The 16661-nt window shown below is 41.8% G+C and overlaps 1 protein-coding gene across 3 annotated transcripts in view; it reads right to left on the reverse strand.

Moving 5' to 3' along the window:
* LARS2 (leucyl-tRNA synthetase 2, mitochondrial) overlaps positions 1-16661 on the reverse strand; it is a 537549-nt gene that overhangs the window by 3629 nt on the left and 517259 nt on the right. The gene's annotated exons all lie outside the window — the stretch shown is intronic.

Consider the following 16661-nt stretch of genomic DNA (forward strand, 5'->3'; position numbering starts at 1 on the left):
ATAAGGTGTTATAATTGTATGAATTATATTTACATACACAAGAGGGCGCTACCATCACAGCATACATGCGGATGGGACCTTTCCCACACAAAATACACATTTTTTTAAGCAAAACTAGAGTATTAATTAAACAAATTCAGTGTCTAATGAAATAAAGATAAATTACATTAAACCCTCTGCTACCTGCTGAGGTTTCAGTCTTCATTTCTGGAAACTGAGAGAGTAAAATGTGAAAATGAATCTGCATTACATCATACTTCTGCTCCTAGACCTGCTAATATATTCTCACACTGACACATTACCTGCTCTAGATCAGTTACCGTACAGTTAGCACTGACAATAAACAAAACTTAAAGATAAAAATTATTTTTTAGATCGATAGATCCTTAAAGGGAATCTGTCAGCAGGATTTCACCCCAAAACTATATGTGCGTGTAGCTCTTAAAAAGAGAAGTCCAGCAATACCTTTACATGTCTAGTCTGTTCCTTTGTACTGAGAAATCAGTTCTTGTCTTGATATGCAAACTGTAAACCTGAAGCCTCTGTCACTCCAGCTCTATTTCTAGCCCAGCACCACCACTTCCTCCTTGACTGACAGCCTCTATGCTGTGTGACTGCTGTGTAAAGATATTGCTGGACTTATCTTTCAAAAAGCTACATGCACATATAAAACGTTTGGGGGGTGGGGGTAGAAATCCTGCTGACAGATTCTCTTTAACCCCTTCACAACATATGACATATATACAGTACAGACCAAAAGTTTGGACACACCTCATTCAAAGAGTTTTCTTTATTTTCATCACTATGAAAATTGTAGATTCACTCTGAAGGCATCAAAACTATGAATTAACACATGTGGAAATATATAATTAACAAAAAAGTGTGAAACAACTGAAAATATGTCTTATATTCTAGGTTCTTCAAAGTAGCTACCTTTTGCTTTGATTACTGCTTTGCACACTCTTGGCATTCTCTTGATGAGCTTCAAGAGGTAGTCACTAGAAATGGCCCTTTTGCCTTCACTCTGCGGTCCAGCTCACCTCAAACCATCTCAATTGGGTTCAGGTCTGGTGACTGTGGAGGCCAGGTCATTTGGCGTAAACACCCCATCACTCTCTTTCTTGGTCAAATAGCCCTTACACAGCCTGGAGGTGTGTTTGGGGTCATTGTCCTGTTGAAAAATAAATGATGGTCCAACTAAACGCCAACCGGATGGAATAGCATGCCGCTGCAAGATGCTGTGGTAGCCATGCTGGTTCAGTACGTCTTCAATTTTGAATAAATCCCCAACAGTGTCATCAGCAAAGCACCCCCACACCATCACACCTCCTCCTCCATGCTTCACGGTGGGAACCAGGCATGTCGAGTCCATCCGTTCACCTTTTCTGCGTCGCAGAAAGACACGGTGGTTGGAACCAAAGATCTCAAATTTGGACTCATCAGACCAAAGCACAGATTTCCACTGGTCTAATGTCCATTCCTTGTGTTCTTTAGCCCAAACAAGTCTCTTCTGCTTGTTGCCTGTGCTTAGCAGTGGTTTCCTAGCAGCTATTTTACCATGAAGGCCTGCTGCACAAAGTCTCATAACAGTTGTTGTAGAGATATGTCTGCTGCTAGAACACTGTGTGGCATTGACCTGGTCTCTAATCTGAGCTGCTGTTAACCTGCAATTTCTGAGGCTGGTGACTTGGATGAACTTATCCTCCGCAGCAGAGGTGACTCTTGGTCTTCCTTTCCTGGTCCGGTCCTCATGTGAGCCAGTTTCTTTGTAGCGCTTGATGGTTTTTGACACAGCACTTGGGGACACTTTCAAAGTTTTCCCAATTTGTCGGACTGACTGACCTTTATTTTTTAAAGTAATGATGGTCACTCGTTTTTCTTTACTTGGCTGCTTTTTTCTTGCCATAATACAAAATCTAACAGTCTATTCAGTTGGACTATCAGCTGTGTATCCACCAGACTTCTGCACAACACAACTGATGGCCCCAACCCCATTTATTAGGCAAGAAATCCAACTTATTAAACCTGACAGGGCACACCTGTGAAGTGAAAACCTCTTGAGGCTCATCAAGAGAATGCCAAGAGTGTGCAAAGCAGTAATGAAAGTAAAAGGTGGCTACTTTGAAGAACCTAGAACATAAGACATACAGTATTTTCAGTTGTTTCACACTTTTTTATTAATTATATAAATCCACAAGTGTTAATTCATAGCTTTGATGCCTTCAGAGTGAATCTACAATTTCCATAGTCATGAAAATAAAGAAAACTCTTTGAATGAGGTGTGTCCAAACTTTTGGTCTGTACTGTATATACACATCAAATGTCATATATACCCCTTTGATGTGGGCTCTAGCGCTGAGCCCATATGTTTTCCAGCACATAACAGCTGAATTGATCAGCTGACATGTGCCCCTAACAGCCGTGGGTGGAATTGCATTCCACCCGAGGCTGTTAACATGTTAAATACCACTGATAGCGGCATTTAACATGCTCGCACTAAAAGTACATAATTAATCCCATCCATGGGTGCCCATTTCACATGACCACAGGTCGCCAATAGGTTGGCATGACAATCTAGGGTCTGCAGGAGACCCCCAAGGTTGTCATTGCTGATCTGCTAAGAGCGCCGCCCTGTGAAGCCCTTCTATGTGTAGCACAAGCAATCAGAAGATTGCAAGTTCAAGTCTCCTATGGAGAAACAAATGAGAAAAATTTTTTTTTTCAAGTCACTCCCCTTTTTGCCCCATTCAAAATAAAACAGTAAAAAATACACATATTTGGTATCACTGCATTCAGAAACGCCCAATCTAAATATAAAAAGAATTCATCCAATCGGTAACCAAGAAAAAAATCAAAAATAACTGTTATTTTTGGTCGCCGCAACGTTACAATAAAATGCAATAACAGGAGATCAAAGCATTGTATCAAAGTAGTATCAATAAAAACGTCAGCTCACCCAGCCTCAGATTCCTAAAAATGGTGCCATTTTTTTTTTTTTTTTACAAACTTTGGATTTTTTTTGACTACTTAAATAAAAAAGAACCTATAGATGTTTGGTATCTGCGTACTCGCACTGACCTGGAGAATCATACTGACAGGTCAGTCTTAGCATTTAGTCTAATTTCACCGCACTCTGAATTTTTCCCAGTACATTATATGGTACACCTCGTCCAACAAAAAAAAAAGCCCTCACAAGGTCATATTGATGGAAAAATAAAAAAAAGTGATGGCTCTGGGGAAGAAAGGGGAGCAAAAAACGGAAAATGGCAGTGGGTAAAGAACTTAAAGGTTTTGTCTCACAAGTGCACAGCTATTCATTGTGCAGGGAAAAAGCATTACCAGGCAGAGCAACTTCAGATGATGACTGCTGATCGCTGTGGGATCATCTGAGGGCAGCTTCTTTCTCGTTTTGTTCGCTCCACCAGCTAGAGGAGCTTGAGGAAAGCCGTATTTGGACATAGGAGTTTTATAGATCGGAGTCATGGGAGTTTTCTTGTAAGGGATATGTGAATCGTGACTTGTTAATAATTCCAACAATAATGGAGGGACAAGTAATAGGAGAGTAATTATAGGTTATTCCATATAAGAGTGGAGAATGGAGAATGAGGAGCTTTGTATGATCTTAATTGAGTGGGGAACTGAGAGGCCCCCCAGATGATTATGGTACGGCATTAGTGTTTTCTGGATTTATGCTGATAGAATAGAGAATCAGCAGCCTTTGATTTGCGGCAGCGATCTTGTGCCATCACAATGTCATGTGAATGCCTGGAGACCCAATGGGGAGAGCAAGAGCCGCACTTGCTCAAAAGGTAAAGGCCCTTTTACATTTAGCGATGCACCAGCGATCTGACCAGCGATCCGACCCGGTCAGGATCGCTGGTGCTTTGCTAAATGATCGCTAGTGAGCTTTCATACAGAAAGATCTCACAGCGATGCAGCAGCGACGCAGCGCACGATACTCACCTTTCACACACAGCGATGAAGACTTCCTCATGCCCGCCTCCACACGTCGCTCGTCGTCACCGCAGGAAGCTGACAACGAGAAATGGAGCCGGACATTCTCGCGCGATCAGCGATAACCAGCGGGGGAGTCGGTCGGAGGTAAGTATCACACATAGCGATATTGCTAGCGATATCGCTATAACGTCACAAAATCGGTGACGTTATAGCGATATCGCTATGTGTAAAACCCCCTTTAGAATGCAGTTTGTTTGTATTTTTCTCCACCGTACCACAGCTATCAAGGGAGAGGGGTTCATAGAATAGTGAACAATCCCTTTAATTTTAAAGAAAGATATATGAAAGGGAGAAACTCTTATTTAGCATAATCTGCAAATCCAACATTATGCCAAAATTTATTTAAAGGGAATCTGTCAGTAGGATTAACCCTCTGAAGTTTTCTACTTGAGCATGTAGGTCATAGGAAGCTGAATAAAATGATATCTGTGATCCAATGTCTTATTCCAAAGAAATCCAGGTTTTTCTTCTATGTATATGAGCTGTTCAGGACTATGGGCCGTACACTGATCTGTATAAGACTCTGTCTCCAGAGATTATCAATAAAATGGAAAGTACCATTTTATCCCAAATACTCATTCAACCTACTGCTATTCCTCCCAACTCATCCATACACATGAATTTTATGTGTTTTAAATATGGAGGAAGGAGAAACCTACTGCCTGGGAAGCCCCTTTTAAGTAAAGTAGCCCCCCTTATAAAAAACAAACAAGATATGCTCACCTCCCACAATGTATGAGGGCTTGCTATTTGAGGGACAACTGTAGTTTCACCATACTGGGTAATGGAAAATGCAAAAAAAATCCAAGCGGAATGAAATGGTGAAACAAAAAATGCAATTCCACCATTGTTTTCTGGGTTTTGTGTGCACAGCATTCATTGTGCAGTAGAAATGACCTAGAACCATGATTGTCCAGGCCAATAGTTGAGTGTCATAGAAGTGCCAAAATTCCACCATAGCTACATTGGAAGAGGATTTCAACATGATGTTACGGTGCCTTGCGAAAGTATTCGGCCCCATGGAACTTTTCAACCTTTTCCCACATATCATGCTTCAAACATAAAGATACCAAATGTAAATTTTTGGTGAAGAATCAACAACAAGTGGAACACAATTGTGAAGTTGAACGAAATTTATTGGTTATTTTAAATTTTTGTGGAAATTCAAAAACTGAAAAGTGGGGCGTGCAAATGTGTCTTTCAGAAATGACTGCCTAATATACAGGGTGGGCCATTTATATGGATACACCTAAATAAAATGGGAATGGTTGGTGATATCAACTTCCTGTTTGTGGCACATTAGTATATGTGAGGGGGAAACTTTTCAAGCTGGGTGGAGACCATGGTGGCCATTTTGAAGGTGGCCATTTTGAAGGTGGCCATTTTGGATCCAACTTTATTTTTTTCAATGGGAAGAGTGTCATGTGACACATCAAACATATTGAGAATTTCACAAGAAAAACAATGGTGTGCTTGGTTTTAACATAACTTTATTATTTCATGAGTTATGTACAAGTTTCTCTTTGTTTACATCCATTGACATGTCGCAGAGGTTAACACGTGAGGAGCGGATAGAAATTGTGTTGATGTCTGGTGAACGCAGTACCCGGGTCATTGCAGCAGATTTCAATGCAAGACGCCCTACGCAAGAAAACTGTCACCATTCCCATTTTATTTAGGTGTATCCATATAAATCACCCACCCAAAAAGTTTGCCTCATCACTGACCATAATGTTCCGTGTAAACTAGGGGTCCTGTTCCAATTTTTGTTTTGCCCATTCTGCAAAGTCAGCGTGTCGATCTGGGTCACCAACCGTTCCCATTTTATTTAGGTGTATCCATATGAATGGCCCACCCTGTATATAGTATAAAGAGACAATTTCACTTTTTTCCCCAAGTTAAAAAGTTGTGGGGGCCTGTGGATTGTGATTTGGAGGACTGATAACAGCATTACCTTGTCAGGAGCTGAGAGAGTGAAGGGGAGGAGGTGAGCCACTATCTGCTGTATAGAAATCAATGGACTGGAGAGAGGTGGTTGGTATCCTGGGAGTTAATTACTCATCTAGCATCTGGACAAACGCAGGCTAGTCTCTTGTGGTTGATATTCTTGTAAACAAGCTGTACACCATGTAAGATAAAAGCTCTCACATCAAGAGAACTACAGCTGATAGAAAAAGCAAGCTAATTGCAAACTTTATTTTCATAGTGTGTAAGTATACCAATTTCATAACATGAGAATGCCCCTGTAAGGGAACCTCACAGGTCCCCCTTGCCCTCCAAACCATCAGCATGTGTAGATTCATATATAACTACAATGCCTTTACAAGCCTATTTTTACATAAACATGGGTGTCAAAAAACAATTTTTCAAATCCATTTTCAATATGCAAATACGGTAAGTTTCACACTAGTCGATAGGACGCTGGTATCCCCAGACTAGTCATCACAGACACCATGTTATCACAAACCTGTGTGAATTCTAACATGATTTGCAAGAGTTGGCACCATTGTCGCTCTTTAAATCTCGTGCATTAGCGTGACTTTAAGTGTCAGCGTACTTCCGGCTTCAGAGGTGCACTGCACAAGTCCGGAAACAAAGAAGAAGCCAGATGTATATGGAGGAGCCAATGATCAGTCACCGACTCACCAAAAGACATCTCTCTAAGCTCTGTTCTTCTGACGTCAGGCTTCTTCTTTGCTTTTGGACATGCACAGTGTGACCTCTGATGTCAAAAACATATTTTCATACTGGAAACGGAATTTAAAAATAGTTTTTTGACACTCATGGTAATGTGTTATCCAGTGGAAAGGGCTTGTTAGGCAAGGAGTTTATATTTGAATTTGCACATGCTGGTGGTTTGGGGGGCATGGGGGACCTGTCAGGTTCCCTTTAATATTAATGTGTTGTCAATTTTCCATTGCCAGTTACAATATTTTCTACAACAAAGGCAAAATTAAAAGTATTTTTTTTTTTTTTAGAAATCTTTATTAGAATCATCTCCAGGGTAAAAAAAAAAAAAGAAATAAAAGAGCTGTAACTCTTGATTAGGGATATCTTTTAACTGTTTCCTCTAAAGTTAATAGATTTTTAATCACTAATATATGACAGCCAACATGACAACACAGACTTAGCAGTGGAAACTCAATAGCTGCAGCCACATTTTGTCTGTCTGTTCTTTCATGGTTCATCAGCTAACGATCCCATAGTAATAATTATGGAATATTCACAAAATCATTTTCTACAAATATAAAAATTATATAAAATTGGAAAAGCTATTGAGAGAGTACAATTAGCAAAAACCTTCTTACCATTATCTGCTTTCAATCTTTCAGCAAGGTTTCTAAATTAGGCCAACCTAACCAAGCACTGAGAATAACCATTTCTATTAACTAAAATCTTAATTAGTGCACTCATTATGCTAGCAGTGCCATCAAACAATATTTTATATTTGATTTCATGACACTTGAGAAACTAACTTATCTGAATGACAACAGCAAAACTAGGGTGATGGACTGAAGGTACAGAATGACTTTTAAAGGGTATCTGTAAACACAAAATGACTGTTCAAACCAAACACAGTCACTCAGTGCTCCCTTGTCATGACCAAATAGTTCAGTGCACCCTACCTGCTTGTCATCTATCTCAGTCCTTTGCTCCTGTAAAGGCAAAACTGTCAGTGAAGGAACATGAAGCAAAGATGGATGCAAAAGCAGCATGTCTCGGGGTTACCACAACAGTGTGGAGCCAGAAGACTACGGCATCTAATTGCTCCTATTCCGGCGCTGAGAAGAAGCACTTCTCCTTCATTTTAAATGTGTTTATTTCTTCTGGCAGAACAGGGGTTAATTGACCATGTTGGAAATCCTTGTGTTCACAGTTGAGCTCAGTTAGCCACTCCTTTCCCCTTTATAATCTGGGCTCTGTTACAAATCCTTGTCAGAGCTAGCATTTGCTGCATGGCTAATGGTGTGAGAGGAGTTCATATGAGAAGGAGGGATGAAGGAGTTATTAGTGACTGTTGCTTGGTTTGTATGCATGGTAATTCCTTATCCTTCTTTGTTTTTGTTTATTCCCCTACCTTCACACCCCGATGCGTTCCTCTGTTATATGTGAGTGAATATTTTGTGTCTGGAGTTTTTCCGATAACCCTTGTTTGTGTTGCCTTGTTTGTCTGGTTGGTGTACTACGGTGCACTGTAGCGCCCCCTCTTCCATGGGTGGGGGAAGAGAACAGATTGAGGGCTAACTCAGGAGATAAGGCAAGGGCGGAGACCCCGACATCTTCATCAACTGAAGTATCCTGGGGAGCAGGGTGAGCTAGGGCACCTTCTAGTGTTAGGGACAGAGAAGGAGGCCCTGGTCCCGGGTCACCCGACAGCTGTGTCATGACACAGCAGGTGGGAAGTCACACTTAACTATTTGGCAATGCCAAGGGTGCACTAAGAGTCTGTGTTTGGCTTGAAAAGTCATTCTATAGACAGACTCTTTTTAAAGGGATTTTCCACTTTTAGAAAAGTGGACACCAAAAATTGTTATTGAATAACAAAATTCAGCGCCAGCTGGCTGCAGCGGTGACAGCTCACATCAATGCTGCAGCCAATTACCTAGCTTAGCAACTTCTATCTCTACAGAATGAACTCAGCGGTTGCCTGCAGCAGTGTTGTGAGCTCCTGACGTGACATCACTGCAACTGCCAAACCACTGAGACTCGAACAATGGCAGAGAGGCTGTATTGGACCCAGGGAGGGTAGGACTTTACTATTTTGCTACGACTGACAACTTTTTGAGTCCACTTTTCTAACAGTGAAAAAGCCCTTTTGAGCTTACAACTGCTGTCTATTAGGGCGAGTTTCCACGTGGCGGATTGCATCAGGATTTGCTGCGGATTGAACGCTGTGTACAGCCGCAGCGTTTAATCCGCAGCGTCCAGATGTTACAGCATAGTGGAGGGGATTTTATGAAATCCCGTCTCCACTATGAGTCCCAATACGCGGGTGACACACCCGCGAAACCGGACATGCGGCGCGTCTTTTTAGAACGCAGCATGTCTGTTTACCTTGCGGCGACGCTCAGTCTCCGCAAGGTAAATAGCCTACTCTATGGATACGTTGTGGCGATTCCGGATGTGTTCAATGAGCACATCCAGAATCACCGCACATACAGAAGGGGGCGGCGATTTGGGCGGAGCGGGGTTTCCGCTCCGTCCAAAGCGCACGCAATGCCCTACATGGAGACATACCCTAAGAATGTAAGCAATGTAAGCACACTGCCAAATACTTTGCTGCTACTGTAGCAAGCAACGAGGCATGATTAAATCCAATGCGCCTGACCCAAATGATGCAGAAGCTGTGCAGGAGTAATGAAAAGAAAAAATGTTGCATTACAATATCACACAATGAAAAAGATAATACTTGTCTGGTAAATCTGACTTAATGGCTCATTGAATTTCATCTCGTTATGCTGCCATTTTTTTCCCCAGGATATTCCCTCTGATGAGCCATCATAAGTGAAGAAACGCGTTGGGGTGATGAGGCATAGTCAGGAGTCTGATTATGAATTGAATATAAGGGATTTTTGCTAGGGAAGAATTAATTATGAGAAAAGTGATACATTGGATATACCGTCTATGATTGCGGATAGGAGCTAAAAAATTAAAGTGAATATAGTAATGGAAAAAATATGAGAAGAAAACTTATATGAGGGGAATAAAAGGCTATAAAAACCCATAATAACCACCCCTGGAAGGGATTAATGAGGGAAGAGAATTCCCAAGGAAAAAATAGACATATGGGGCTACTGGAAAACCTCATTACTAAAAAGGAAAAAAAAAAATCAGCATTTAAGAAAAAAATAAATAAATCATAAGTCATACAATATTTATTTTTATGTGAAGATTCCCTCTCTATAGAGAATAATATAAAAAGAATATTATTACTCATGTGTACGAGTGATTCATGATTCGTGGTTACATAAATAAGACTTCAAAATATTTGTGTGTATACATTAGAGAATCAAACTTGTGTACAACGAATATAAACTTTGCCTTAATGTTCTTTTTAAGTTAATTTACAAAAATAATTTAAAAAAAAGAGACGCATTTACACACTACTGTTCAAAAGTTTGGGGTCACCCAGACAATTTTGTGTTTTCCATTAAAACTCATACTTTTAATAATTAAATGATTTGCCAAATGAATTTAAAATCTAGTCCAGACATTGACAAGGTTCGAATAAAAGATTTTTATTTGAAATAATTTTCTCCTTCAAACTTTGCTTTCGTCAAAGAATGCTCCCTTTGCAGCAATTCCAGCATTAAAGACCTTTGGCATTCTAGCAGTTAATTTGCTGAGGGAGTAGCACACACCGTTGTAGGAAATCTTCAGTTTCTTGGCAATTTCTTGCATGGAATAGCCTTCTTTCTAAGAACAAGAGTACTGTAGACTGTCGAGTTTCACATGAAAGTTCTTTTTTTCTGGCCATTTTGAGAGTTTAATGGAAGCAACAAATGTAATGCTCCAGATTCTCAACTAGCTCAAAGGAAGGTCAGGTTTATAGCTTCTCTAATCAGCCAAACTGTTTTCAGCTGTGCTAACATACTTGCATAAGGGTTTTCAAGGGTATTCTAACCATCCATTAGCCGTCTTACATAGTTAGTAAACACAAAGTACCATAAGAACACTGGAGTGATGGTTGCTGGAAATGGGCCTCTATACACCTATGAAGATATTGCATTACAAACCAGACGTTTGCAGCTAGAATAGTCATTTACCACATTAACAATGTGTAGAGTGCATTTCTGAATCATTCAATGTTAGCTTCAGTGGAAAAAAAAATGCTTTTTTTTAAAAAAAAATAAGGATATTTCTAAGTGACCCAAAACTTTTGAATGGTAGTGTACAGTCTGCCCTGATATTACTTTTAGAGAAGCATAAAGAGAGTGTATTATGAATTAGTATATTTGTAATCCTTATTGAATGAGGTAATAAACACAGGGACAGATCCATTGGAATATCAGACATATATTTTCATCTATTTGTGAAAAAAGTTACATTTTGTCTGTAAACAGTATCTCTCCCACTGTCTGCCACCATTCCAGAGCAACATATGCAACTGTCAGATTTTTTTTATACTCTTGGTCACTCCCTTTAAGAGTGAAGTTTGGAAGGACCACAAATGACATCTGCTTCAAAAAATTAATTTTCTTCTCTTAACATGGCACCAAAGATAAACTGATAAATAGATAAATATATTATACATATTGATGTTCTATTGCAATATATTTCAAAAGTTGATAGGTGTCCAAGAAGACATGAGTCATTAAACTTGAACTGAAGAATATGAGTGAAGTAATATCTTTAAGGAAAGCGATGAATTAGCACAAATATGAGATCTTAACAGTATCGCAAAGGACTCCAAGGTTTTGGCCATGGGTGTTGCCTTTTTGGAGAACTGGTAATGAGGACTGAAACAGAAGACGCTTGAATACACGATGAATAGTTGAGAAACCCAACTTACAACCAAGGATCAAAAGCAAACTGGGGAGAGCTGCAGTCCGGAGGAGTCAAGAGTCTTAGGCTGAGTTCACACGTGGCGTTTATTTCGCGTTTCCGCGGCGGTTTTAACCGCGCAATTTTGCCACGAAAAATAAGCATCCCATGCATTCCTATGGGATTCCGCAATGCTGTGCTAATGCTGCGGTTTTTACCGCGGCGGAATCGCTTCGCGTTAAAAAATGCAGCATGCTCATTAATTTCACGGAATCGCGGCGATCCCGCACCCATAGGAATGCATTGTTCTGCTTACTTTCTGTATGTGGCTGTGCACACCATGCGAAAAGTAAGCAGAACATTTGCGGATGGTACCCACGGTCCGGAGGAGAGGAGACTGTCCTCCGGGCTTTGGGTACCATATCCCTGTAAAAAATAGAATTTAAAATAAAAAATTTTGTTATTCTCACCTTCCGACATCCCGCGCAGCCTTGCCGCCTCTCTCCACGCTCCCGGTCCCAGTAAGCTTTTGCGAGCGATGACGTCCGTTCTCGTGGGATCGCGAAGTCTCGCGGTCATTCTCGCGACGTCATCGCGAATGACCACGAGACATCGCGATCCCGCGAGAACAGACGTCATCGCGGTAATTGTCGCAAAGGATTACTGGGACCGGGAGCGTGGAGAGAGGCGGGCAGGCTGCGCGGGACGTCGAAAGGTGAGAATAACAATATTTTATTTTATTATTATTTTTTACATTCTATCTTTTACTACTGATGCCGCACAGGCGGCCTCAATAGTAAAAAGTTGGTCACACTCGTTAAACACTATGTTTGACGAGTGTGACCAACCTGTCAATCAGTTCTCCAAGCGATGCTCCAGATCGCTTGGAAAACGCTAGCAATTCTCCAAGCTAATTACGCTTGCAAAATGCTAGTTTTTCCGTGGGAAAATCGCGGGAATTTAAAATGCGATTTTCCTGCATAATGGAATTCCGGAATTCTCACGGTAATTTCTGCGAGAGTTCCGCTATGTGTGAACCCAGCCTTAAGATCCAGCCAATAATAGTGGGTTCGGCCAGTCTAATATGTAAGGCCCCCGGAAGAAGCAAGCAGGCGAAACACGCATCGGGGCGCAGGGGTTCATTGTCACCACGGTCCCACACTTCACCCTTCTTTATTTCAATTAGTAATTTGCTGGTACTGGTCACTGATTTAAGTGAGGATAGGATATCTCTTGCCTTAAACTATCGGCTGGACGTTACAAAGTGGGGATTATATTGGGACTTGGTTTAGGGATATTATATATGGGTGCATGTGGAGTATATTGTAGATGCCTTGGGCACTAATTGTATACCGAAACCGCTATCATTCTGTACATTGATTATTCACTCCCTAATCAGGATGGTTTATTATTTTTTCTCCCTTTGATATATATTATGTGCAGCATGATCTTTTGTTCATTATGTGCTATTTGGACCTTTTTTAGTGGTTGGTGTCCCCTTTTGGGGTATGTTTATTGAAATTATTATTAGTAGTAGTAGTATAAGTAGCATTTTATGGATTTTTATTAATGTTTGAATAAAAAATATTTTAAAAAAATATATGGTTCTCTTCTTGTTAGTGACAGTTTCAACAGCTGTCCTATGGATTTATGAGTATCTGTAAGCATCATTTTTTGATATTTGGACAATATTGATTTAATTAATATGTAAAGGGGTCTCCCAACTCTCCCCCGACACATGATGTTGGGAGAAACAAGGACCTGGCATGTCCCATTTTGAACTTCCAATCCTTTTTTTATTTTCAGCTAGATAAGCCTCTATCAGAGATATCTGGCAGTGGCTTTCTTATATAGAACACAGCGAGCGCTGCGGTGTATCCAGGAGGTGGGAGAGAAAGCTGCCAGCCGAACCATCGCTTGGACAATAGCTATCTATTGTGTATGGGGCCCTTTAGGCAAATAAGAGGCGTTAAAGCCTCCATACATATTATCAAAACTGAAGAAATGGGCCAATCAGGATGGTCCTATTTCTAGTATTTCACCTCTCTACTATTTCTATTTACCTATCTACTTACTGCAGGGTATTTGCTCATTGTCTGTTATCTTGAGCTTTGTCCCCGGTTTTGTCTTGACACACATTAGTCTACTGTTGGCCGAAACCGCCTATATCAACGCGTTGGGCTGGTTTCACATTAGCGTTTATGTATGCAGCGTTTGATCCGCATGCGTACATATATTTAACATGGTGTACGCAGGGACATGCGTTTGCATGCTTTTGCGTACATATGCGTCATTTCGCGGTGTGTGGCAAACGCAATGAGGCGCCAAAAATCCGTCAAATATACGCAGGCATGCGCATGTGGATGAGTGCGTCAAAACAACGCATTACTGTCTATGGGAAAGCATTGTTACGCAAGGACATGCGTACGCATGCGTTCTTCAAAATGTAAATAGAAATCCCATGAGACACGCCCATTTTTGTCTGGTGTCATATCTAACGCATGTGCATAAACAACGAAAACGCATGCAAAAATGCATACAAACGCATGCACACGTAGCGGTTTTCAGTCATGCGTAAGATGATGCGCATAAAAACGTTGCGTAATCATGCATTTTGCATGAGTTTTTGCATGTGTTTGCAGATGTTACGCTGCGGACTCAAACGCTAATGTGAACCTAGCCTTAGAAAGATGGTCTAATTTGTAAGGTTGGGGGGGTGACCGACTGATGGTTAGGATAAACGTCAAACACGCATGTCGAATTTCAAACGGCTGATCACTAGTTCTCCCACCAGCTTTCCCATAGAGGACACGGGAGCACTCTGCTGAATGAGTGTTCTTGTGTATGGGACAGTTGGCTGACATGGCCGTTGTTCGGCCAGCAGACATCTCATGTGTGGCCAGCTTTACACAATCTGTATGACAGCAAGAAGCAGGGAGCATATGGAGGGAGTCTACCACAAGGCTGGAGCATGTGACTACAAACAGGATTTTCTGTAACCAGAGGTTACCCATAGGTTGGTATAGAGGCTTTTGTTAAAAAAGGTTTTTGATTTTTTAGAAAAGGCTTTTTAAAGTAAGAAATTGTTTGCAAAAACGAACATATTCATTAACTACAGCTCTATTGCAACCTTGGCCTCATAAATTAGAAAAAGCCACAGCTGATCTTCAAAGATTAAGGAGTCGTATAGGTAATTGAAGACAACCTTACTGAAAATGCAACTCCTGGGAGAAGACATGGACAACCAAGTATTTCCCCTATAGCAGCTCGTGCAAGGGACATGTAGCCCTATATGACTGGGCATCAGATAAAACAAGGATGGCTTCAGTCTGGCAGATCAGGTCTGGTCTATAACGAGAGGTCCTGAAGGGGACTCCACTCTCTCATGGAACAAGACATATGGACATGGCGGTCTTTAGGAGAAATCCTCTCTACAGCTACACACACGTCTAAACTACGTCCATGTATTTGGATCATTAATTAGACAGCTTTCCAGACTACGGGGCTGCACTTTTTATGACATTGCAGTTATTTTTCTAAATATATCATCAAATTAAAAATGATTTGACAGAAATATAATCCAGGTCATAACCATCTGGATTTCTCCTCCACACATATTAATGACTAAGTATAATTAGTCACTGTTTCTTTCCTGATGATGTAAGTAACATTGTGCCCTTTCATAAAAGCCCATTTCCAAAGACAGGTCACAGATAATGTCATTAATTGGCTTTTTCAGCCAGATAGTAGATAACGTTGACACTGCGCAAAACAAATGTATGATGTATTAAACGCCAGTCGCTGATCGGCCTGGTGGAAAGTTTCAGCAATTAAGATGTATTCTTTTCACATAAACAATTGTAGCAAGAAAACCGTCCAAGTGAACGGAGAGGTGTATTCAGCCTTTAAAGGGAATGTGTCACAATTTTTTAAAAATGTTCTGAATTTAAGTTTATTAGCAGATGTATAAAATTAAATAGTGCATTTTTGTAACTTTTTAACTCAACCATTAGGGGTCTGCCATTTTTGTTATGTGGTGTATAAGTGTCACAGTAAATACAGGAGCCCTAGGCCATAGGAGACTGCGGTAGGTGGCCGACCCTGTCTCCTATTCTGTACCTGCCTCAGCTTTGAACTTGGCATGCCCCAAGTATTTTTCGTGTCAATTGGATTTGTAGTTTTTGCGCAATTTGCGTTTGAACATTTTTTTTCCCGTCATTAAAATGCACTGTCTCAATGCATTTCAATGGGGAAATGTTGCCACAGAGAAAACATGCCCTGAGGCGATTCAAATGGCAGTTAAGCTCAATGATATGCACAGACAGACCCAGTTACTATGCCAACGCCTACGAACGTCACATGACCCCTCCAGGACACAGTTTCTGCAAGATAATTTCAGCTCTTAAGCGAAACCCACAGCACGAATGCAAATCTAGCTTCATCACATGACGCATGCCCCTAAGAGAGAATGACCGCCAAAGTGGATTTAGAAGCCCGGTGAGCCAAACTGGCTCTTAAAGGGCCGATGCGCCAAAGTGATTCTAAAAGGGCCGGCGCGCCAAATCGAAAGCTGAGTGACCCCAGGCTCCAAATCGGAGGCTGATTGACCCCAGCCTCTAAATCGGAGACTGAGCCACTCTGGCCTCCAAATCGGAGGCTGATCGACCCTGGCCTACAAAGCGGAGGCTGAGCCACCCTGGCCTCCAAATCGGAGGCTGATCGACCCTGGCCTACAAATCGGAGGTTGAGCCACCCCGCCCCCCAAATCGGACCCAGAGTGGCCCTGCCCACCAAATCGGACCCAGAGTGGCCCCGCCCACCAAATCGGCCTGAGGAGCCCCGCCCATCAAATCGGACCCAGAGGGGCCCCGTCCACCAAATCGGACCCAGAGTAGCCCTGCCCACCAAATCGGACCCTGAGGGGCCCCACCCCCAAAATCGGACTCAGAGTGGCCCCGCCCACCAAATCGGACCCTGAGGAGCCCCGCCCACCAAATCGGACCCTGAGGGGCCCCAACCACAAAATCGGACCCTGAGGGGCCCCGCCCACCAAATCGGACCCTGAGGGGCTCCGGCCACAAAATCGGACCCAGAGGGGCCCCGCCCACCAAATCGGACCCAGAGGGGACCCGCCCACCAAATCGGACCTAGAGGGGCCC

The sequence above is a fragment of the Dendrobates tinctorius genome, unplaced genomic scaffold (assembly GCF_039654945.1).
Source record: "Dendrobates tinctorius isolate UK_male_01 unplaced genomic scaffold, ASM3965494v1 ptg000162l, whole genome shotgun sequence".
NCBI classification, from domain to species: domain Eukaryota; kingdom Metazoa; phylum Chordata; class Amphibia; order Anura; family Dendrobatidae; genus Dendrobates; species Dendrobates tinctorius.